The following is a 25,088-nucleotide window of genomic DNA, read 5'->3' on the forward strand; positions in this document are numbered from 1 at the left end:
TGGGAGCAGGAGCTTTTCTCAGCAAAGTGCCCGTGAGTCATGCAGCAGGAGGGGGCCCCGGAGCAGAGCAAATCAGAGAGCCCCCAGCTTCCCCGCAGGCTGATGTCTGGGAGACAGCAGCCCAGGAGCCGACTTTCCCATCACAGCTTCAGACTGTAATCCATGTGCTTTCGGCGGGCCAGTCCCAGCTGCCCACAGAGCACCACATGATCCGCTGTGACATCAGACCAGCCAGGCGTGACGGCCCATCCGCCAGCCTCGTCCACACTCGTGGGTGCATCACTGGGGTGCCTTCAGCTCGCCTTTAGGCAGGTGGTACAGAATAAGGAACTGCTGTTTTCTCACAAAATATTTTTCTGGCTTGATTTCTTCTGTTTCTAACAGAAGGAAAAATAAGAAAAGGACTTGGACTCGTTTGCAGCCAGAATTCATCAGCTATATGGGAAGTAACTGGACTTCCACGCCTGGTTCTGGGAAGGTGAGAAATGAGCCACTGTCACGATGCCAATACAAGGGGGAGTTTCCCCTGCAAATCACCACCACCCCACAACCTTTCTGTAGACTATCACGCATGTTATACACACACACACATAGGTATCACAAAATATTGGTGGGGTCTCTGTAGATCTTATAAGCTAGTCACCACTGATTTTAGTTCACAGAAGATCATCTCAGGGAGGTAACCACTAGACTCAGGGCCAGTTACAATAATTCCACTGTGACGGAACTCATAATACAGTCCAACAGAGATAGATTTGTAGACCTAGAGAGACAGATAAGTAAGTAGGTAGAAAGTCACGATCATCTGTTAATGCTTCTGTTCACTCATTCAGTGACAATTTACTGATCGCCTACCAGATACCTAGCAACAAAGGTGGAATATTAAATTGCAGGGAGAAGGTGAATATTTGAACAGTAGGCATCGTTTCAGTATTTTCTTTAATTTGGCACAGGGCTTCTAGTTCTATCTCTGTAATAATTGTGGAAGTAATAGCTTTATCAAGGCTCCTTATGATATGTTCTGCAACTAATACTAAATCTGAATGCTGATAACAAAACCATGTTTTACCCTAATTTTATTATGCTAAATGGTAACAAATATAACCTTTAAGAATAACCAAAATTATTATGCTTTTATGAAGCAAAATAATAGCCAAGCTAGGCAGCAATGACCAGAAAATACATTCTTCCCTAATCAAGAGGAGGATTCACTCTGTCTGCTTTAACTGTATTACTAGGCATGAATTTGGTTAATCAACTTCACTTCAGATATTTATGTGGAAACTGGATCTCCCTAACCAGCTTATAAACCCACTGTATGTCATACAATTCGGTATTACTTACAGTAACTTAAACATAATAGTTGTTCAATAAGTAGTGAGAATGAATTGGCTCAAAACAGTTTTATTTTTTATGTGGATTATTCCCAATAGAGAATAAATGGAAATTAGCTGCCTCTCGGAATCTCATATTGAATTCCAAACAAGCAACCTGGTAATCTCAGGAAAAAAATATCACAAGCTTGATGCAAAACAAATAGATGGCTTAAATCTTACATATATATGACAGATAAATTATTAGATGAATAATATATAGATTAATAGATTATTAGACTAGATTATTTCCATAACAATGAGGATATATAGACATTATCTAAACACTGATATTATAGCTTTAATAAATACGCAAGAAAAACAACACAATCCACTTTAAATGTAAAGATCAAAGCTAAAATGCTTTTGATTATTCTGTAGGAAAGAGCATATTAATTAAGATACAAGAAAATGAAATTGATGTATTATTCTATTTGAGAAGTATCGTTTAGTTTAGTTTCTTGGCATTTTGCTCACCTTTAACTTTATAAACATAATTAACTTGAACATTTTAAAATAACACTTTCCAGGTAAGTGTCCGTAACAATACCTCACTTAGCGATATTTTGCCATTATCTCTTACTATATGGGCTAAGTAAAGTAGGAAATCTGGCCTCATAGACAAAATACTCCTTCCAAATCTATACAGCTAATAAAAGTTTAATATTTAAAAGACTATCACTGCTACTGCTAAAACCCTAGTCCAGACTACATTACCATGTGTCTCCTAGACTATGGCAACTGCCTCCTCCGTCCTCCATAGAGGAAGCAGAATGTTCTTCTTAATCAGACTGCATCATTCTGCTACTTGAAACTTTCCAGCAGTTTCCCATCTCATTTAATTCCTTTCCATGGCCTCTAAAACCCTTCAATAATAGTGCATAGATGTTTCTCAAGAGCCTTTCTTTTTTAGTAAGTAACACTGAACATTACTCTCCTTGGCTGAATTATTCTTCTTTAAGTAATTAACACATTTTCTGTAACTGATTTATTTCATTAGGATAGACTATCAGAAAGTGGAATTATTGAATTGAAGGATATGGCCTTCTTCCAAAGTAATAATGTCTAAGCTAGATACGTAGCTAACTGAGCAGACTACAGCTCTCAACCTCCCTTGCTACATGAGGCCTTGTAAACAGAATTCTACATCTCCTGTTTAAAATAAAAAGGCTTATTCTAGACTTCTTTCTTTTCCCTTCATAAGAACTGCAATACATACTTACCTGTGACCTAGCATCAACCACACAGCTTTAACACTTCGGAAATGGCAGAGCAAGAGAAGGGAAGAAAACAGGGCCCCCAAATGACCAGAGAAAGCAGAGCTTTTCTTCCATCCTAGACCACTTACTATGGACTATTACATGGGAGAAAAATAAAAATTTTTTTAAGACACTTTATTTGGCACCTCTTTGTCACAGCATCTGAGGCTCTATCCTAACTAATACAAGTTGTTGCAATTTTTAATACTGCAACTTAATTCATATTGCCCAGTTACTTAGCAGAAAGCCAAAAATCAAGTGACATTTCCACCAGTGTGTACAAGATTATAGTTTTACTGCATTTTAATCACCATTGAAGCTTATTTCTTTCAAAGAAAATCTATTGAACTGATAAAGGACAATAACAGTATATGTTCTCTTATAATTAGAAAGTTAAACATGATTTACTGCTCATCAGCATTCCATCTTTTGAGAATTGCTTATTCATGTCATTTTTTATTTTTATTGGAATTTTAGTACTCTTGTCCATTCTGCTAAGCTTCATAGTTTGTCTTTCAATTCTGCTTTTGGGAAATACGCTGAAATGTTTTATTGTTGTCAAGTCTGTAATTCTTTTATTGCAACTTGTTTCATGAAAAGCATTCCTAATGCCCAGATTTTGAAACCTAAATACTATTACCCAGTAAAAAGTTTTTAGGGGGTTTTAGGAGAAGAGGCTGATTTCAGATCTGAGGCAGAGAATGTACAAGGTAAACTTAGGACATTCTCTTATGCCAGAAAACAGGGAAACTATTGAAGAGCACTAGCATTGTGTCAAAGGACACAGGAATCAGTTTGGGGAGACTCTCAAAGACCAACTTCATTAAAACATCTGTCCTAATTACTGTGGCTATGTAAGAGCCACACCAAACTTGACTTAAAGCATTTCTTCTTTGCTCAAATCTTCAATCTGGGCAAGGCTCAATGCGGGGATCAGCTAATGTCTACTCTGCTCAGTATCAACTGAACATCTCAAAAGCTGGAGGCTGAAACCTACGGAGAGCTTGTTCACTCACATCTTTGTTGCCTGGAAGTGAACAGCTAAGGAATGAAACAATTAGGACTGCTTAGTTAACTCTATATTTCTATGGTGTCTTTTCACAACCTCTTTTCAATGCACTGCTGAGTTTCCCAAGTTTGCTGGCATATTGAGTGCAGCACTTTCACAGCATCATCTTTTAGGATTTGAAATAGCTTGACTGGAATTTCATCACCTCTTAGCTTTGTTCGTAGCGATGCTTCCTAAGGCCCACTTGACTTCAGACTCCAGGATGTCTGGCTCTAGGTGAGTGATCACACCATCATGATTATTTGGGAAATGTGCATTAACCAAAACACAATCACAGCATCATCAAGAATACTATAGTTGATTGATGTACTGGAATATGTAAAAATTCTAAACACACTCAACACAGGAAAAAAATTAACACATTGACTACTAATTCCTTACTCGAAAATTGGTTAAAGAGGTATGGGATGGGGAAGAAGGTAGGAGAGATGTTCAAGAGGGAGGGGATATAGGTACACCTCTGGCTAATTCATGTTGATGTTTGGCAGAAACCAACACAATATTGTAAAAGCAATTATCCTTTAATTAAAAATAAATTTAATTGTAAAAAACTTGGTAAAGAGAGAAATTTAAGTATTAATTCTTTCTTTTCCATGTGGAACTGTACTTCAGAGTAACAATTAGCTCCAACTGACAAGGGAAAGCTTTTTTTGACAGAGGAATTCCAAATAATGAATGCAAAATGACTGAACGCAAAAACATTGATCGAATTGGGAAAGTCATCATTTGGCAACTTGTAATGGAAACTGTGGTTCAGGCAAGAATCAGCAATGGATGCTAAAAGCACTGAGTATGAGGTTGACAAGGGACTGGATACTAATCTGCTGCCAAATTATCAACACATAGATTATTTACTTGCCTCAAGGGAAACAATGGTAACTTTACAATGGACTCATGTGGCAACTTGGACATTAACCATCAATCCAGTGAAGGAGCTTTCATTATAAAAAGAAAAACTACTGAGTATTATGCAACTCCTAAAATAATACGATATTCACAGCGTCACTCATGAAGAATTCCTGATAGGAATGTTTTACCTGACTAGTCATAACTTGAGATCACAATTTTCAGCTTATAGAAAATACAATGGAGAGTTAATGAAAAGTGAAATAAAACCAGAGGGAAACAATCATTGAAGTCCAGAGGGTGGAATTTTACCAGAAGATGCATTCTACCACAAAATTGACCCAGTCTCTTCAACAAGTATATCAGTTCAGTTCAGTCCAACTCAGTTCAGTCACTCAGTCATGTCTGACTCTGCGACACCATGGACTGCAGCACGCCAGGCCTCCCTGTCCATCACCAACTCCCGGAATCTACTCAAACTCATGCCCATTGAGTCGTGATGCCATCCAACCATCTCATCCTCTGTCGGCCCCTTCTCCTGCCACCTTCAACCTTGCCCAGCATCAGGGTCTTTTCCGATGAGTCAGCTCTTCGCATCAGGTGGCCAAAGTACTGCAGTTTCAGCTTCAGCATCAGCCTTCCAATGAACACCCAGGACTGATCTCCTTTAGGATGGACTGGTTGGATCTCCTTGCAGTCCACGGGACTCTCAAGAGTCTTCTCCAACACCACAGTTCAAAAGCATCAATTCTTCAGCACTCAGCTTTCTTTATAGTCCAACTCTCATATCCATACATGACTACTGGAAAAACCATAGCCTTGACTAGATGAACCTTTGTTGACAAAGTAATGTCTCTGCTTTTCAATGTCTAGGTTGGTCATAACTTTTCTTCCAAGGAGTAAGCGTGTTTTAATTTCATGGCTGCAGTCACCATCTGCACTGATTTTGGAGCCCCCAAAAATAAAGTCAGCCACTGTTTCCCCATCTATTTGCCATGAAGTGATGGGACCGGATGCCATGATCTTAGTTTTCTGAATGTTGAGGTTTAAGCCAACTTTTTCACTCTCTTCTTCCACTTTCATCAAGAGGCTCTTTAGTTCCTCTTCACTTTCTGCCATAAGGGTGGTGTCATCTGCATATCTGAGGTTATTGATATTTCTCCTAGCAATCTTGATTCCACTTGTGAAGCACAAGCGTTTCTCCTCCAGCGCAGCATTTCTCATGATGTACTCTGCATATAAGATAAATAAGCAGGGTGACAATATTCAGCCTTGATGTACTCCTTTCCTAATTTGGAATCAGTCTGTTGCTCCATGTCCAGTTCTAGCTGTTGCTTCCTGACCTGCATACAGATTTCTCAAGAGGCAGGTCAGGTGGTCTGGTATTCCCATCTCTTTCAGAATTTTCCAGTTTATTGTGATCCACAGAGTCAAAGGCTTTGGCATAGTCATTAAAGCAGAAGTACCTGTTTTTCTGGAACTCTCTTGCTTTTTTGATGATCCAGCAGATGGTGGCAATTTGATCTCTGGTTCCTCTGCCTTTTCTAAAACCAGCTTGAACATCTGGAAGTTCACGGTTCAAGTATTGCTGAAGCCTGGCTTGGAGAATTTTGAGCATTATTTGCTAGCCTGTGAGATCAGTGCAATTGTGCAGTGGTTTGAGCATTCTTTGGCATTGTCTTTATTTAGGACTGGAATGAAAACTGACCTTTTCCAGTCCTGTGGCCACTGCTGAGTTTTCCAAACTTGCTGACATATTGAGTAGAGCACTTTCACAGCATCATCTTTTAGGATTTGAAATAGCCGACTGGAATTCCATCACCTCCACTAGCTTTGTTCATTCATAGTGATGCTTCCTAAGGCCCACTTGACTTCGGACTCCAGGATGTCTGGCTCTAGGTGACTAATCACACCATCGGATTATCTGGGTCATGAAGATCTTTTTTGTATTGTTCTTCTGTGTATTCTTGCCACCTCTTCTTAATAACTTCTGCTTCTGTTAGGTCCATACCATTTCTGTCCTTTATTGAGCCCATCTTTGCATGAAGTGTTCCCTTGGTATCTCTCATTTTCTTGAAGAGATCTCTAGTCTCTCCCATTCTGTTGTTTCCCTCTATTTCTTTGCACCGACCACTGAGGAAGCTTTCTTATCTCTCCTTGCAAGTCTTTGGAATTCTGCATTCAAATGGGCCTATCTTTCCTTTTCTCCTTAGCTTTTCGCTTCTCTTCTTTTCACAGCTATTTGTAAGGCTTCCTCAGACAGCCATTTTGCTTTTTTACATTTCTTTTTCTTGGGTATGGTCTTGATCCCTGTCTCCTGTACAATGTCACGAACCTCCATCCATAGTGCATCAGGCTCTCTATCATATCCAGTCCCTTAAATTTATTTATCACTTCCACTGTATGATCATTAGGGATTTGATTTGGGTCATACCTGAATGGTCTACTGGTTTTCCCTACTTTCTTCAATTTAAGTCTGAATTTGGCAATAAAGAGTTTATGATCTGCTGCTGCTGCTAAGTCACTTCAGTCATGTCCGACTCTGTGCAACCCCACAGATGGCAGCCCACCAGGCTCCCCCGTCCCTGGGATTCTCCAGACAAGAACACTGGAGTGGGTTGCCATTTCCTTCTCCCATGCATGAAAGTGAAAAATGAAAGTGAAGTCGCTCAGTCATGTGTGACTCTTAGCAACCCGGTGGACTGCAGCCTACCAGGCTTCTCCCATGGCATTTTCCAGGCAAGAGTAACCCACTGGAATGGGTTGTCAGTGCCTTCTCCAGTTCATGATCTGAGCCACGGGCAACTCCCAGTCTTGTTTTTGCTGACTGTATAGAGCTTCTCCATCTTTAGCTGCAAAGAATATAATCAATCTGATTTCGGTGTTGACCATCTGGTGATGTCCATGTGTAGAGTTTTCTCCTGTGTTGTTGGAAGAGGGTGTTTGCTATGACCAGAGTGTTCTCTTGGCAAAACTCTATTAGCCTTTGCCCTGCTTCATTCTGTACTACAAGGCTAAATCTGAGCAAGTATATCTAAATGTTTAAAAAGAGGGAGTAGAGAAGGGAGGAACTTTCCTGGACTAACAGAGAAATGTGATCTATAATAGCCAAATGGTAACAGCCCTGTGTGTCACTGATTAGATCCTGGTTTGGGCAAATTAGCTAATAACAAGCAAACAAAAAACCATGCCCTTTGGGGACAACTGAGAGAATGTGAATGTGTACTGAATATCAGAAGATATCAGGAAATTTTTATTAATGTTTTAGATGTGATAATAATGCTTAGGAAAAATGTCTTTAGAGATGAATACTATAGAATCTAGGGATAAAGCAACATTCTCTGATTTATAACCAAATGCTTTAAAAATAAAATTAAGTAAATACGGCTAATGTTAATGATCAATAAACCTATATAGAAGTGTATGGATATTTGTCATGCTATTCACCCCATTTATTTTCATATTTGATAGGTTTTATAGTAAAACATAGTAACACAGAAAAGTTCTTTCCAAGTCCAAGAGTTTTCTAAATATTCACTTCTAAATTTTATGGCTTGACTTTTTTTTAAACTAGGTAACAATTTAAATTACCTGGATTGTTTTTTGCAGTATTTTGTCCTTCCTCAATTATAAAACCAGTTGTCCTAAAATATTGATTAAATAATCCTTCTCTTTCTCCGCAACTGTTATACTTCTTTTGTCTTTTATTAAAGCGTTGATATATTAGGGCCTATTTCTGAGATAATTATTCCAATAACTTGTCTATACCAGTGTCATATTAATTTAATCATTATAGCTTTATGTAATAATAAAACAACTTATCTTACCAACTTTTAAAGCCATTATTGCCCATTTGTTTTTCAATACTGTTGTTTTTGTTTGCTGTTATTATATTCACTAATTTTCATTTTTTTAGATTCCACATATAAGTGTTACCACCCAGTATTTTCCTTTCCCTGTCCATTTGTTTTTGTAGGTAATTTTTGGAATTTGCCCCCAACCTCCCCCAAAATCTCATTTTAGTTTGTTTGTTTTCTATTGCAGTTTGATTAAAATTGAATTGGAAAGAATTATCATCTCTATATTACTGACAATTAATACTTAATCTCACTCAAATTTTAGGAGCTCCAGTTCTTAATTCTTCAGCATATTGAGTTATAATGTATTTCCTTCAAACTTCCCAACCCCACTGTTTCAGTTCTGCTCTCTGGAGTGACATATAATTTATGTATTCCTTCTTCTGCATAATTGAAGACAGCAATTAAGTTCCCAGTTTATTCGGCCATTTCCTGACATGATTTTTCATTTTCTTCATTGTCCTGCTTACCCACTTCCAAATATACTCCACTTTGTGTTTCCTCTGGAAATGTGAAACTCAGATTTCTAAGGACTCAAGACTCCAAATATATGTGGTCTGAGAAACACAAAGAAGTGGGATTATTATTTATCCTATCCTGAACACTCAGCTGTTATTAATGCAGTCTTGATTTGTACCCACTTTTCTTGGCAGTCCTCCACACTATTGGCTCAGAATGAGCCTGCAGTCAACTAAAATCACTAGAACTTTTCCACTAAATTGTTCTTAAAATATTAATATGTTTTCTTGAACATAAGCAGATGAATGCTGAATCTATCTGTATATGTATCGTTATATGTATCCTTTTGAAATTTCATCTTATGAACAGTGGTCCATCATTTCAGCCTAACTATACATCCCGCGTAGCTCAGTCGGTAAAGGATCTGCCTGCAGTGCAGGAGACCTGGGTTCAATCCCTGGGTTGGGAAGATCCCCTGGAGAAGGAAATGGCAACCTACTCCAGTATCCTTGCCTGGAAAATCTCATGGACAGAGGAGCCTGGTGAGCTGCAGTCCATGGGGTCACAAAGAGTCGGGCACGACTGAGCGACTAACACTTACTTACCTATAATCCTAATTTTACTTTCAAGGAATTAAAACTTACTCATCTGCTAATGTAATAAACACGTCTACCAAATAGAAAAGAACCAAATCCAATGACAAAATAACCAAATACTTCATTCTGGGGGATTACCCAGGGCTGAGTTGAAATAGTGGATCTTTAGCATTTCCTTATCAATTAGGAGATTTATGAAAAAAGGAGCAAGTTTGATCTCACCTGCTCTTTGTAAACTCAAACTGATTCCTAATGATATCTCTTCCCATTCCGAATGCTCACATACTTCTTATTTTCAGTTCATTCTAAATTTTGCTGCGAACCAATGGCAAACCCAATTGTACATCACAATCCAAAGATGATCCCTTTTCTAAAATTATGAATAAAAATCACTCATCACCCAGTATCTCTACCATTCTCCAGTTCTCCTAAAAAATTACTGACTGTGAATTGTATCTGCACTTTTTCATTGCTCTAAAATATCATTCCTTAGGTCCTAGAACCATGAATTTATTATGGTACCTGCATGTACTTCCATGAAGGTGTTTGCATACATGTTTGTCTTCTCAGCAAGATGTTAAGTTACTCAAGTAATGCTGAGTCACATTCAGTTCAACTCAACCTACAGTTAATGAGTAGCAGGCATTTTAACAGCAACTGTAATAGGAGACAGAGAGACAACAGAGAGAACAACAAACAGAGACGCAAAACAGCATAGTATGTACGAGGACTAGAAACAGTTCTGCGCTGCTGGAGTGAGCGCTATGGAATAGCAGAAGCAAGGATGGGAAGAGACCGCAGTTAGAGAGGGCCTTGGAAGCTGTGCTAAGAAACTTTACCTTTATCCTCCAGGAGAAAGTAACAGCCCTCCCCAACGCCAGGTTCCCCTGCAGACTCATTCTGTTTGCCCCACACAATCTTAAAAAAAAAAGAGATACAAAAGTCCACAGAGCCTTCGGGCTACACTTTGTCACAGTCCCTAATTCCCTGGGGGTCTTAAACTACAACCAGAATATTAGCTCTTGGAACCCTGGGCCTTCCTCTGGATACTTTATAATGGTCTCCTCAGAGTCTAGGTCAGTGTCTGGGGCACACAAAGCATCAAGATTTTCAACATCCTTTCATGATAAAACCCTCAAGAAATTAGGTATAGAGAGAATGTACCTCAACAAAAGAACATATACAAGCCACATCTAACATTATACTCACTATAATATGTATTATATACGCATGTATAATACAAGCCCACATGTAACATCATGCTCAATAGTGAAAAACTGAAAGCATCTGTAAGGTCAGGAAAAAGACAAAGATGCCCACTTCGGCACTTCTATTCAGCATAGTACCGGAAATTTTAGCCAGAGTAATAAGGCAACAGAAAGAAACAAAGGCATCCAAATAGAAAAGAAAGAAGTAAAATTGTTTGCAGATAACATGCCCTTATATATAGAAAACACTAAAGACTACACACACACACACACACACACACACACACACACACACACCAACTTAGAATTAATAAATAAATTCAGTAAAGTTGCAGGATACAAAATCAATACAAAAATCAGTTCTGTTTCTATATACTAACATCCAACTATCAGAAATGACAATTTAAAAAAAGAACAATCCTACTTCCAATAGCATAAAAAAAAAACAACTTAGGAATAAATATAACCAAGAAGGTGAAAGACCTGTACACTGAAAACCATAAAACACTGATGAAAGACATTAAAGACAAAAATCAGTGGAAAAATACCCTATATTCATGAATTTGAAGAATTAATATTGTTAAAATATTCATATTTCCAAAGCAATCTATAGATTTAATGCAACACCTATCAAAATTCCCAAGACATTTTTCACAGAAATAGAAAAATTTTCACAGTTCATATGGAACAACAAAAGACCCTGAATACCAAAATAATCCTGAGAAAGAAGAACAAAGCTGAAGTCATCAGTCTTTCTGATTTCAAACTATATTACATAACTGTAGTATTCAAAACAGTATGTGATTGGCAGAAAACAGATGTATAGATCAATGGAACAGAAACAAATGCACACACATACAGTTATCCAGTCTTTGACAAGGACACCAAGAATATACAATAGGTAAAAGATAATCTTTTCCAAAAAACTGTGTTGGGAAAACTGGACAGTTACATGTAAAAGAATGAAATTAGACCCTTATCTTACACGATACCCCAAAATTAAATCAAAATTTTAAGACTTAAACGTAAGACCTGAAACTTTGAAAGTCCTAGGATAAAATAGGAAAACAACTTCTTAGCAGTGACTTTTTGGATAGGAAACGAAAAGCACAGGCAACAAAAGCAATTAAAAAAAAAAGTCAAACTAATAAGCTTCTGTACAGCAAATGAAACAACAAAATGAAAGAGCAGCCCATGGAATAAGACAAAATACTTGCAAATCAAATATCCTATAAGAGGTTAATATCCACAATATATAAGGAATACACACAACTTAATAACAAACAAAATATGATTAAAAAATGGACAAAGAACATGAACAGATATGTTTTCAAAGACATACAAATGGGCAACAGGTGCATTTTTAAATGTTCACCACTAGGGAAACGCAAATCAAAACCACAGTGAGATATCACCTCACATATGTTAGCATGCCTATTATCAAAAGAACAATAAAAATTGGTAACTAGGTGAGGTGATGTGTTAATTTATCATTTCACACTGTATACATCTAATAAATCACATTGTACAACCTTTAAAAAGGATTATAAATAGATTAAGGTTATTTTAATTATCATAATGATTTTGATTACTTAAGAAATACCCATTTACAGACAATTAGTGATATTGATTTCAAATTATTCTTCTTTGGTGACATTTGTTGTCCTGAAGTACTGCCAAAGAGTATATGTCAAAATAGAGAACATAATTTTCTCAACCATTCTTTAAATCAGATTTTAACTATCAATAATTAAAATGTAAAACTAATATCTTAATTTAGATATCTTTCTCAATTAGTTTGTGAGGCTGACATGTATGGAGTCACTTATAAGTATATTTACTATAGACCTGTATTCTTCTACTGAATATTTCTCATTATAGACATCAATCATCGGAGAATAATTGGAAAGTATTTTACTTAATGTGTATGATTCTAGACTCAAAACTCCCTTCTGCTACTTACTATCTAAAGGCAACTCTTTTGTCTCAGTTTCCTCAGTTATAAAATGTAGATTAAAATAATATCTATTGGGACTTTCCTCGTGGTCCAGTGGCTAAGACTCCAGCCTCTCAATTTTGATTCTTATACCAAAGAACATTTATAAAGTCTTTGCTGCATGCCAGGTAACATACTAAACACATTATATCAATGAACATAGTTCTCCCCATGTCCTCTGCAAATAGATATTATTTTATTTTCAATATTTATTTTTGTGTATTTGGCCATACTGGATCTTACTTAGAGCACACAGGATCTTCCATCTTCATTGTGGCATACAGGATCTTTAGTTGCACTATGTGGGATCTAGTTCCCTGACCAAGATCAGATCCCAGAGTACTCTGGAGAAGAAAATGGCAACCCACTCCAGTACTCTCGCCTAGAAAATCCCATGGATGGAGGAGCCTGGTGTCCATGGGGTTGCAAAGAGTTGGACACAACTGAGCAACTTAAAAAAAAAAAAAAAATCCCAAAGTAGTACAGTATCATTTTTGAGGTGCACAGTGAAAGAACAATAAATGCTTAATGATTGACACGTAAACAAACAAGCAATCTTTCTTCTGACACATTTTGCACATTTTCCTGACCGATTTTCCTATTAATTTTTCTGTCCTCATTCTTACATCTTCATATATTTTAGACATATACAAATTTACTTGTCAATTAAACTTCAATAAAGCTGGAAAAAGAAAAGATTCTCTCAACAATATTGTAAAGTAATTAGCCTCCAATTAAAATTTAGAAAATAAATAAATAAGACAGCTCTATTACAAAAAAAAATATGTATAACTGTTTCACCTTGCTGTACATCTGAAACTAACAAAACATTGTAAATAAACTATACTCCAAAAAAATTTTTTAATAAAAAATAAAAGAAAGCAAAGGCACTCTCAGCTAGTTACCGGCCTGGCCCACTCCATTGGTTCACACCACCTGTTATGAGGATGGGCAACCAACAGCAGGTGCTAGGTAGGATGCCTTCTGGTCTTCTTTCTCCCCATAAAAATGTATGAAGCTTAACTGTAATTTTTTTAACAGAATTTTCTGTTTCTCTCAAACCTGCACATCATTCACCATCTTCATACAACTAAACCTGAATGTTGGAAGTCTATTTTTCCTACAGCCATGGTCTGACTAAGCCCAACCCTCCATTCCCTGAGGACCTCACATTCAGGGATGATATGGCCATGTGGTTACACCCTCCCTCAGATTCCAGGCTTCCAATCTGTTCTTCCTTGGCGTTCAGAATCAAATTCTGGATGTCCACTCTCCTGCTTGCTTCCTTGCTATAATCAGAGGTAAAAAGCAGCAAAGCTAGTTGAAGCCTCATGAAATGCTTTGCTTTTAGCAGAACAAGACTACCAGAAGTTATATTTACTGGTCCCTGTGCCTATGTTTCAATTTATATTTGGAAAATATTGACCACATCTTCTACTGTAACCTGCATTCCATAGCAAGCACCTTCAATCACAGTCTCGTTTTGCTCTCCTGTCATTCATATATAAATGCTTATCATTCTCCACTTCCCTGTTTCCTTTGGAAAGATATGCTATCTGGAAATTCAGTGCTATTGCCACCACCTTTATTGCTATATATATTTACATACACTCATAATTATATACATACAAAACAAAACCACCAGAGCTGCTTATTGTGAACAATGAATTGTTTTAAAAACTGTGAGGTTGACTATACACTGATAATTGTGGAAGCTCAGGGACAAATACGTGGGGCTTCATTCCACTATTCTCCCTACTTTTGAATACATTTGAAAATTTCAATGATAAAAATATTTTTAAACTATTTGTAAAATTATTATATTTTTTCCCCCAAGCATCCATTTTACCAAATGTTGCTAAATAGTAGTACAAACATTAACACATAATTTCTATTTAGGGTTACCAAATAAAATATAAAATGCCTGCCCTGTTAGATTGAAATTTCAAATAAACAATTGATTTTCAATATATTTAGGATATTTATTCTCTCAGATCTCTAGAGTTAAAGAATCCTGAAATCAGTTTCGCTAAATCAAAATCAAGGTGTTAACAAGGCTGTATTCCCTCCCAAGGCTCTAGGGGAGAATCTGTCCCTTACCACTTTTAGCTTCTAGTGGCTACCAACATCCCTTGGCTTGCAGCCACATCTCTCCAATCTGTAAAGCCAACATCTTCAAATCTCTGTCTGCTCCACTTACACTGCCTTCTCCCCTGTGTGTGTGTCGAATCTCTCTCTGCCTATCTAAAGATACTTGTAATGCATTCAGGGCCTATCTGGATAATCCAGTATAGTTCTCATCTCAAGATCTTTAACTTAATGACATCTGCAAAGATCCTTATCCAATGAAGGTAACACGTAAGGCTTTCAGGAATTTGGACCAGATATTTTTAGGGGTCAATAATCAACCCACCAGAGGAGCCACGATAGAATTTATCAGGAAACACTGGAGAGACAGAGAAGGAGCTGAAAGTTCAACTTGAAAGGAGCTGGATGAAAAAGAAGATGTCAAGAAAGGCTTCCTAGATGAGTGATGCCAGAGAGTATAAATAACTAGAGCAGTAGTGATAATAACAACAGTAATTAGACCAATCGCAAGAGACATTAGCTATAATCACCACTACAGCCTACCAGTGAGCACCAGCTGAGCATCATTCTCGCTAACAGGTATGATGTTGGAGGACTGCTACAATGGAATAAAATAAGCAGCAGCAACTGAATGACAAAAATCCTTATACATGGTTCCTGGTAACCACTTAGGGAGGCAAGAAGGCAGGAAGACCTGCTCTATGCAGTCTGTAGAGTATCCGCAAACCACGTATCTTACTTCCAGTCTTTTTATTTTCTATGTCTTCTGCAATGCCCTTCAAAACTTCCCTACCCCTTTAACTATTTTTTATCAACTCAATGTACTCTATAATTTTGCTCAACCATTCACTCAATAATTTTCATTAAAATAAAGTGTTCTGCATTTAAAAAAAAAAAAAACTCTAGCAATATAAGCCTCCCAGGTGGCTCAGATGGTAAAGTGTCTGCCTGCAATGCAGGAGACGGGAGTTAGATCCCTGGGTCGGGAAGATCCCCTGGAGAAGGAAATGGTACCCCACTCCAGTATCCTTGCCTGGAAAATTCCATGGACGAAGGAGCCTGGTAAACTACAGTCCATGGGTTGCAAAGAGTTGGACACAACTGAGCGACTTCACTTTCATTTTTTCAAAGGTATATAAAGTAATATTACTATCTCCTCCGACTAATGCTAATGAGCACACATCAACAGATATATCAAGACCTTATCTATGTACAACCATGCATATATTTAACTAAACAGGAAAGCACAATTGTTCAGCTGTTGGCAGAAAGTGATAATCAAAACAATGCTACCTCAGCCCATTACGCTTCCAAGCAGCAGCAAGTTATATGCTCCTGCTTATTATACTCTTTGGATCCAATCCTACAGGAAATATCTCTAATTCATAAATTATTTCTCCTATAGTGGGATCCTAAAAGAGGATTGGCAATAGGGGTAAGAATTAAAACATCAACAACAATAATTTCCCCTAACCTCCCCCTAAACTTTTCACCCCAAAACCCTTCTTGGTTGTTAAACAGGCACCTCAAATATAAACTACCTAAAATTGAATTTACTATCTTCAGGAACCTCATACTCCTATTGTTTTCCAATTTATCCAGTGGCCAAGCCAGAAACCAGTCACCCTTTTCCCTCACATCATACATCCAAAAAGCCACCAAAGGATTCCAATATCCCAGATCAGCGATTTCCTGCTTCCTTCTCTGCCTTTATCTCACACCCTCACAATTTTGGTCTAAACCCCCATGCTCATTTTTTTTTCATTTTTTTAAGAATGTATGCTTACCACGCTGGAATTGTATATGTGCTATTTCTTCTAAAAAAGAAAGAAATGAAACTCTCCCTCTCCTTGTTTAGCTAAGTCCTATTAAATTGATAGCCCCTAAGTTAGCTACCAGTTTTCCCAAGAATTCTCCCCTTAATTCTTGTCTGAGTTAGTGGTCTCTTTTCTGTTCTATCTCAGAAAAGACAGATCTTGTGCTTTCTGTCATTTACTAATTCTTCACAATTATAATTGCCTATTCACTTGTCTTTCACCACCAACACACTACAGGATCACCTTTCCATCATCAGGACCTACTCCGATGCTCTCGCCTGGAGAATCCCATGGACAGAGGGGCCTGGCCTGCTGCAGTCCATGCGGCCTCAAAGAGTCAGACACAACTGCGCACAGCACAACAGCAACAAAGCCTAGTACTCAGGACATAGTAGGGTCTCAATAAATACTTATTTGTTGTTCATCGTTCAGTCGCTCAGTCGTGTCCAACTCTTTGTGACCCCATGGACTGCAGCACACCAGGCTTCCCTGCCCTTCACCGACTCCCAGAGCTTGCTCAAGCTCACGTCTACTGAATCAGAGAAGCCATCCAACCATCCTCATCCTCTTTACTCAACCTCTAATCCAACCATCAGCCCCTTCTCCTCCTGCCTTCTATCTTTCCCAGCATCAGGGTCTTTTCTAAATGAGTCGGCTCTTCGCATCATGGAATTAAATAGGTAGAAAGAGGAATGCAGATCCCATTAGCAAAGTGTTATACATGTATGTTCGGGGAGGCAGTTCAACACATGACTTGAGCATAATAAGCAAAATGAGAGCATAATTGTTACAGCATTTTGTTTACTTGGGCATAAGACAAATAAAACCCACCGTCTCCCCTCCAAAAACAGCCCATTCTCCTCTGCACAGGAAGAAAATCTGACTGTGACTCAGCTCCAAGCACTCGTCCTCCTTATCTTCCTGAATTTGTACAGAAAGCGGAAGTAGTGATAGGGTAGGAGAGCTGACAGATTCCGCCATGCTTCTGCCATTATCCTGGTCCAGGGAACAGTCCTCAGCTGAGCAGGCGCAGAAGCTCGATTTTATTGCTTCACACAAAAGTACAAAGTCACTGAGGTAGATTTTCTTAACAGGGGTTCTTCATCTGAACACAGAATACAGAAAATTATATGAGAGATCATTTCTCAATTCTTCCAAGGCTGGCAAATAGCTACTCCCAATCTAGATGGAAAGAGGAGTTAATTCATTACATACAATAGATGCTTTATAGCCTTTAGGGCCTATTTCACTTCCAGTACCCCCAGGGGCTTGAATCCCATGAAGTAAATTATATATATATACATGCACACACATATACTTTATACATATATATGTATACATGTGTGTATGTATGTGTGCCTACGTGATGAGTCATGTCCTGCCAGGCTCCTCTGTCCATGGAATTTTCCAGGCAAGAATACTGGAGTGGGTTGACTTCCTTCTCCAAAGGATCTTCCCAACTCAGGGACGTAACCCTTGTCTCCTGCACCTCCAGCATTGGCAGGCAGATTCTTTACCACTGAGCCACTTGGGAAGCTGGTGTATATGTATATATTACATGCACTAATTTGTAAAAGAAAATACATGTGTCACAAAAACTAGAATACGGTACCATTACCAATAATGTAGCTTGGAAAATACAGACTCTAGAGCCAAAAGACCTTTCCATTGTTAGTTCTAATCTTGTTAATTTAAGATGTATGTTGCGGGAGTAGGTCTGATGAAAGTTGATAAGGCCTTGATAAGAGTAGTGAGGGGGGCACTCTGCACCCCCCCTCTGATGACTATGTCAGAAGCTTTCTCTGTCGCTTTTTATACTTTAGTAAAACTCTGCTACACAAAAGCTCTTGAGTGATCAAGTCTGGTCCCTGGTCCCAAAGCTAAATCTGCTTTATCGGAAATCACAAATCCAACTGCAAGCTATCAGAACCACATTTGTCTTGGCTCACTTTTTATTAACTATGAACTAATGATTAATGTAGTGCATGGCACACATTCCATTTCATTAATGGATAGATGATTAAGTTGTACTGTAACACATCCTGGATTATTTTCTAACGATATTTCACTTCATATATGAAATGCAAATTCTTGCTCATTCATTTAACAGGCACTCATTACATACATGGAGCCTAGACAGGTTATGCATTATACATCATTTCTTTAAAATTAATCTACCACTTCACATTCATTAGGATTACATTATCCAAAAAGAAAAAAAAGAAAAGAACAAGTGTCGGCAAGGATATAGTGAAACTGGAACTCTTGTGCACTGCTGGTGGAATGTAAAATAATATACTCACTATGGAAAAGTTTGGTGATTCCTCAAAAAATTATAAACATAACTACCATTTAATCCAGTAATTCTACTTCTTGGTATATACTCAAAAGAACTGAAAGCAGAGACGTGAACAGATATTTATACACTCATGTCTTTAAAAGCTTATTCACAATAGTCAAGAAATGGAAGCAACCCAAGTAACCATTGACAGAGGAATGGCTAAACGTGGTGTGTGTGTGTATATATATATATATATATATATAAATATACATATATATAAAAGAATATTACTCAACTACAAAAAGGAAGAAAATTCTGACACAAGCTACAATACAGGTTGAACCTTGAAAACACTATGGTAAGCAGAATAAGCCAGTCACAAAAGCACAAATCTGTATGATTCCCCTTGTGAAGTATCTAGAATACTCAAAAAAGATAGAAAGCAGAACAGTGGTGACCAGGGGCTGGGGATAGGGACTTACTGTTTAATGGGTATAGACTTTCAGTTTTGGAAGAATAAAAATGTTCTAGAGGGAATAGCCTCTAGATAGCCCAGTGATTAGGACTGGGTATTTCCACTGCTGAGAGCCTGGGTTCAATCCCTGGTCAAGGAATTGAGATCCATCAAGCTGCATGGCAAAGTCAAAAAAAGAAGGTTCTAGATATGGATATAAGTAATGCTTGCATTACAAATGTATTTAATGTCACTAAACTTGTACACTTACCTTAAAATCGTTAAAATAGTAAAGTTTATATTATATATTTTCCCATATTGTTTTAAAGATTAATCAAAAAATGACAATACTAAAGATTAATCCAGTTTCCTTTTCTGATCCTGTTAACATTTATCTTACTTTAGCATCTGCAGTCTTGTCTATCTTCCATGAAGAATAACAGTAACCAACCTTACCTGAGCACTGGGATTCTATAAGCAACTGGGACAGATCTTGGATCACTTTACCCTGGAATGCAGGCCTTCATTCTGATGTCAAGTTTCTAAGTAATATAACCAGAGATGAGGCTTTGGGGAAGTGGAATTAACTGGATTTACACAGCCTGAAAATGGAGAAAGGGTTAGGAAGGGGGTACACTGGAGAATGGGAATCCCAATCCCCTTCCTATACACACAGTGTCCAGAGAAAAGATGGCTTCTGTAGTAGCCCAATGTTCTCTGTCCCCACCTCAGTTATTCTGCAGTTTAGTCTCCAAAGGAATCCAAAGGAAGTAGAACTGGATTTGCAGGGAAACAGGGAGGGAAATAAGACCTGTAGCACGTACCAGATACTGCCACTGGTGCTTGACATCCATTATTTCATTTGATTTTTATAAAGAACATATTATTATCCTCATTTTATAGATGACCAAATTAAGGCTTAGAGCAATTAGCATTTCCCAAAGTCATTTGCTTGCAAGTCCTAGGACTAGGATTCAAACCTAATTATTTTCTAACTCTTTTAGCCCAGAATCATTTTGTTGTTCTGTCTCACAGTTGCCTATGGAGTCAATTTCTGCCACTGGCTCCCTCTTTAGAAATACGTTACCCTGTATGAATAGGCAAAAAGAAACCAGTATGAAAAGGCAAAAAGATAGGACACTGAAAGATGAACTCCCCAGGTCGGTAGGTGCCCAATATGCTACTGGAGAGATCAGTGGAGAAATAACTTCAGAAAGAATGAAGGGATGGAGCCAAAGTAAAAACAACACCCAGTTCTGGATGTGACTGGTGATAGAAGCAAGATCCGATGCTGTAAAGAGCAATATTGCATAGGAACATGGAATGTTTGGTCCATGAATCAAGGCAAATTGGAAGTGGTCAAATAGGAGATGGCAAGAGTGAATGTTGACATTCTAGGAATCAGCAAACTAAAATGTACTGGAATGGATGAATTTAACTTAGATGACCATTATATCTACTACTGTGGGCAGGAATTCCTTAGAAGAAATGGAGTAGCGATCGTAGTAACAAAAGAGTCCAAAATGCAGTACTTTGTTGCAATCTCAAATATGACAGAATGATCTCTATTTGTTTCTAAGGCAAACCATTCAGTATCACAGTAATCCAAGTCTATGCACCAACATATAATGCTGAAAAAGCTGAAGTTGAACAGTTCTATGAAGACCTACAAGACCTTTTAGAACTAACACCCCAAAAAACGTCCTTTTCATTATAGGAGACTGGAATGCAAAAGTAGGAAGTCAAGGAACACCTGGAGTAACAGGCAAATGTGGCCTTGGAGTACAGAATGAAGCAGGGCAAAGACTAATAGAGTTTTGCCAAGAGAACACACTGGTCATAGCAAACACTCTCTTCAAACAACACAAGAGAAGACTCAACACATGGACATCACCAGTGGCCAACACCAAAATCAGATTTATTATATTCTATGCAACCAAAGATGGAGAAGCTCTATACAGTCAGCAAAAAGAAGGCTGGGAGCAGAGTATGGCTAAGAACATGAACACCTTATTGCCAAATTCAAACTTAAATTGAAGAAAGTGGGGAAAACCACTAGACCATTCAGATATGACCTAAATCAAATCCCTTATGATTATAGAGTGGAAGTGAGAAATAGATTTAAGGGACTAGATCTGATGGAGTGCCTGATGAACTATGAACACAGGTTTGTGACATTGTATAGGAGACAGGGATCAAGACAATCCTCACGGAAAAGAAATGCAAAAAAGCAAAATGGCTGTCTGGGGAGGTCTTACAAATAGCTGTGACAAGAAGAGAAGCAAAAAGCAAAGCAGAAAAAGGAAAGATATACCCATTTGAAATCAGAGTTCCAAAGAATAGCAAGGAGAGATAAGATAGCCTTCCTCAGTGATCAGTGCAAAGAAATAGAGGAAAACAATAGAATAGGAAAGACTAAAGATCTCTTCAAGAAAATGAGAGATACCAAGGGAACATTTTATGCAAAGATGGGTACAATAAAGGACAGAAATGGTATGGACCTAACAGAAGCAGAAGATATTAAGAAGAGGTGGCAAGAATACACAGAAGAACTGTACAAAAAAGATCTTCATGACCCAGATAATCACGATGGTGTGATCACTCACTTAGAGCCAGACATCCTGGAACATGAAGTCAAGTGGGCCTTAGAAAGCATCACTACAAACAAAGCTAGCGGAGGTGATGGAATTCCAGTTGAGCTGTTTCAAATCCTAAAAGATGATGCTATGAAAGTGCTGCACTCAATATGCCAGCAAATTTGGAAAACTCAGCAGTGGCCACAGGACTGGAAAAGGTCAGTTTTCATTTCAATCCCAAAGAAAGGCAATGCCAAAGAATGCTCAAACTATCGCACAATTGAACTCCTCTCACATGCTAGTAAAGTAACACGCAAAATTCTCCAAAGCCTCCAGCAATACGTGAACCATGAACTTCCAGATGTTCAAGCTGGTTTTAGAAAAGGCAGAGGAACCAGAGATCAAATTGCCAACATCTGCTGGATCATCGAAAAAGCAAGGGAGTTCCAGAAAAACATCTATTTCTGTTTTATTGACTATGCCAAAGCCTTTGACTGTGTGGATCACAATAAACTGTGGACAATTCTGAAAGAGTTGGGACTACAGACCACCTGACCTGACTCTTGAGAAATCTGTATGCAGGTCAAGAAGCAACAGCTAGAACTGGACATGGAACAACAGACTGGTTCCAGATCGGGAAAGGAGTACATCAAGGCTGTATATTGTCACCCTGATTATTTAACTTATATGCAGAGTACATCATGAGAAACACTGGGCTGGAAGAAGCACAAGCTGGAATCAAGATTGCTGGGAGAAATATCAATAACCTCAGATATGCAGATGACACCACCCTTATGGCAGAAAGTGAAGAGGAACTAAAGAGCCTCTTGATTAAAGTGAAAGAGGAGAGTGAAAAAGTTGGCTTAAAACTTAACATTCAGAAAACGAAGATCATGGCATCCGGTCCCATCACTTCATGGGAAATAGATGGAGAAACAGTGGAAACAGTGGCAGACTTTATTTGAGGGGGCTTCAAAATCACTGCAGATGGTGACTGCAGTCATGAAATTAAAAGAAGCTTACTCCTTGGAAGAAAAGTTATGACCAACCTAGACAGTATATTAAAAAGCAGAGACATTACTTTGTCCACAAAGGTCCATCTCATCAAGGCTATGGTTTTTCCAGTAGTCATGTATGCATGTGAGAGTTAGACTATGAAGAAAGCTGAGCACCAAAGCATTGATGCTTTTGAACCGTGGTGTTGGAAAAGACTTTTTTTTTTGGCGGGGGGGGGTTCGGGGTGCGGGGCACATTTCATGGTATGTGGGATCTTAGTTCCCTGACCAGGGATCAAACCCCTCACTCCCTGTGTTGGCAGCATGGAGTCTCAACCACTGGACCACCAGGGAAGTCCCTGGAAAAGACCCTTGAGAGTCCCTTGGACTGCAAGGAGATCCAACCAGTCCATCCTAAAGGAAATCAGTCCTGAATATTCATTGGCAGGACTGATGTTGAAGCGCAAACTCCAATGCTTTGGCTGCCTGATGCAAAGAGCTGACTCATTTGAAAAGACCCTGATGCTGAGAAAGATTGAGGGCAGGAGGAGAAGGGGACAACAGAGGATGAGATGGTAGGATGGCATCACCAACTCAATGGACATGAGTTTGAGTAAACTCCGGGAGTTGGTGATGGACAGGAAGGGCTAGTGTGCTGCAGTTCATGCGGTCACAGAGTCGGACATGACTGAGCAACTGAACTGAACTGATGTTACCCTTAAAACAAAAATCTATACCTAAACTTTTATGTTGTCCAGCAAATAAGGCTCTTGGCAGCAAGTTTGTTCTTTGATGAAAGCACTTAAAAATTGATTCCCAACAAGAACAATTAGAGGCAACAGAAGAAAGTGCTTCTTATCTCTGCATTCAGTACCTCCTGTGGCTCAAAAGGAAAACAGCCCTGCCTCATATTGATTTAAGAAATTAAACCTGATGCCTGAAAATCACTAGGTTTATATGCAAGCTTGTATACTGTACTCCCCTACAAGCATTCAAGACTGTGTAGAGTTAATTATACTTTAATTGCATTTTCTGGAGTATTTGTTAAGGGATTGATTTTATTGGCTACAGATAACCAAAGCGATAAACAAGCAAGATAACTATACACTCTGTTTTTATTAATCATTCAACCAATTGAGTATCTTCCAGTAAATAACCAGTTCCTCTTCCAGACAACAGGGGACTTGTCTATCAAAATACTGCATTAAGTATATCAAATTCTTATAAATGAAATCTTATTACACAGCAATTGATTTTATAAGACTTCTGAGTTAGAAATCTGCGCAAATAAGCTATTAACTGCATGAAAACTTTCCAAAGGATTTTCATGACCTTTTATGGCTTGTCTTAAAATGAAATCCACTGTTGTCACAGAATCACTTCAGGGTCTCTTGTACTGTTAATATGTCTTCCAACACACTGGATCAACATGGGGGAAATTAACAGTTCATTTCATTATGCCATAAACCCACAAATGAAATGTGATGAAATGCAATGGGGCTGGTGGGAAAGGGGGAGCTGGTAGTTACTCAATGAAGGAAATTATCTCATTTCTATCTGAGCTTTAGTTTTCTCATTTATTAAAGATAAAAATTGACCAAAACCATCTCTAAGGATAGTCCAGTCTTTGAGTTTCTATGATTTGGTTATTCAGCAATGTGATAAACCAAAACACAAAATAAGTCCTATCTAATTTTGAATAATTAGTTGCATGATGAGATAAAAAGGGTTTTAAGGGTAAATAATAATGATAAAACTACTTTCCTTATAACTACCTTTCTAAGCCATTATTGTATAACAAAATGCCTATAATTATATTATTTGAGCAAAATATAAATAATATTCCAGCCTTTGATATCAATAATCTTGATAACCTATCTCAACTTTTGGCTCATTTGTGACATTTTAATTTGGGGGGCAAAATAATTTAAAGAATGGCATCAAAAGATAAAAAAATAATTTGAAGATTTTCTGATATGTTTAATACTTTTTGGTCCTTAATTCTAAAAATTGAAGTTCTTTTTAAAGTAAACCACATTGTAGTGGTTTTATTTTATAATTTTAGATCAAAAGGGATGATGAGTTCATGTTATCCCCAGAAAAGTCTAGTTTCAAGGTAACAGATGGTAAGTTTAAAAATAATGCACTTTTTCAAGCTTTCTATAATAAGTATGTATCAAATATATACTAAAACAAAAACAAAAGAATAGGATG

The 25,088-nt window shown here is 37.9% G+C and overlaps 1 protein-coding gene across 9 annotated transcripts in view; it reads right to left on the reverse strand.

The window, feature by feature from the left end:
* The window catches only part of ANK2 (ankyrin 2), a 699,107-nt gene that overhangs the window by 579,893 nt on the left and 94,126 nt on the right, over window positions 1-25,088 (reverse strand). For 4 of the 9 annotated variants that reach the window (XM_060416747.1, XM_060416763.1, XM_060416760.1 and 1 more), the window contains exon 1: window positions 1-162. The exons of 2 other annotated variants lie outside the window; for them this stretch is intronic. The gene's annotated coding sequence lies outside the window, so the exon portion shown is untranslated. 3 more of the 9 variants (XM_060416762.1, XM_060416767.1, XM_060416758.1) reach the window with 1 other exon arrangement.

This window comes from Ovis aries, chromosome 6, assembly GCF_016772045.2.
Source record: "Ovis aries strain OAR_USU_Benz2616 breed Rambouillet chromosome 6, ARS-UI_Ramb_v3.0, whole genome shotgun sequence".
Lineage (NCBI taxonomy): Eukaryota > Metazoa > Chordata > Mammalia > Artiodactyla > Bovidae > Ovis > Ovis aries.